The following is a 1402-nucleotide window of genomic DNA, read 5'->3' as shown; positions in this document are numbered from 1 at the left end:
AAATTCACCCTTGAATGAGATTTCGTGCTGACAGGAGTTTGATGATTTATAAATCTGAGCATCAGAGTTCAAGAGAAACACAACAGAGCCAGAATTTCAGGTTGACTGCACAAAAAACAGATAATGGGCCAGTGTAGCTTCCCGAAATGTGTTTTATTACAAGTTCAATCACAGCAAATCAGCTACAAACAAACAGACTAAATGTCCACCTTCGTAAGTGGTGTTTTTCTCCATACTGTATAAAAGCCTTGAATTTATGCACCAAAATAAGCTCAACACAAACAAAGCAGTTATTAGAAACTAGCAAATTTGGCTCATACACATCACCGATACTGTAGATGTGATGCAGAAAGGACTCAGTATAAAGAAAAGTGGACAAATTCTAACATAATCACACAAAATAAGAAAGTTTCATGTTGTTTTGTTGCCCTGAGGTTCCTCACTTGTGTATAGATCTCTTAGTTGGATCTATATCATTTAGACCGACAGCTCTGCGTACTAGCTTGGCTTCTATTATAAAAAAAGTAAACACGGTGTCCGAGTGAAACATCACCAGGACAAAATGTGCCCTGTTTTAACATCTACAACTATTGATTTAGTTATATAATCACAATATAATGCAACAGCTTATTAAAACAGTATAAAATCAACATATTCAATGAGGAAAAAATTCTTCAAGTACTGCGTAAAATCCCATTTGTACTTTCATTGTCATGTACTGACCAGTAATTCAACACCTCATAATAATGTTTGAGTATATCTAATCAATACCTAAAATAAGCATTTTACACTGCCGTATTTGTTATTATTAAGTAAAACAGGTGACTTATTCACCTGTTACAAGTTATCAGAGCTATGTAAGAAGAAAACTGACTTCAGCTTACATAAAAGCAGCAGTCATAAATTCCCATATGCTGTTCTCTTCATTAATAGAGTGTAATAATCATTGCTGTGAGTACATATTGATCACATGATTTTACAAGATCCCCCATTTGCTGGTGCAGGAGTAGGCGTCCCGCTGCGTTTCCTCCCTGTGAGGACCGCTGTGCTGAAGCTGAGGCCTTGAAAGGCACTCAGCAGGTTGAAGCCATCGTTCTTGGTTTTGGTTTCAGGATGAATTATTGTCGATAGCTCGTGGGGGAGCGACACTTTGCCTCCGACTGACCTCCGCTGGTTTGTGTCCTTCGTGTTCTGAAGGATGATGGAAGAACAAATGGGTTACAGGGTTGAACGTGTTGCAAAAATAAAAATGAATAAATAGCTCTACATCTCTTATGTCCTTGGGGCGACCGTGGCTCAGGGGTTGGGAAGCGCATCTGTAATCGGAAGGTCGCCGGCTCGATCCCCAGGCTCTCTGTCCTGGTCGTTGTGTCCTTGGGCAAGACACTTTACCCTACCGCCT

The sequence above is a fragment of the Maylandia zebra genome, linkage group LG11 (genome assembly GCF_041146795.1).
Source record: "Maylandia zebra isolate NMK-2024a linkage group LG11, Mzebra_GT3a, whole genome shotgun sequence".
In the NCBI taxonomy this organism is placed as follows: Eukaryota; Metazoa; Chordata; class Actinopteri; order Cichliformes; family Cichlidae; genus Maylandia; species Maylandia zebra.
Note: the sequence above shows the minus strand (reverse complement) of the source record.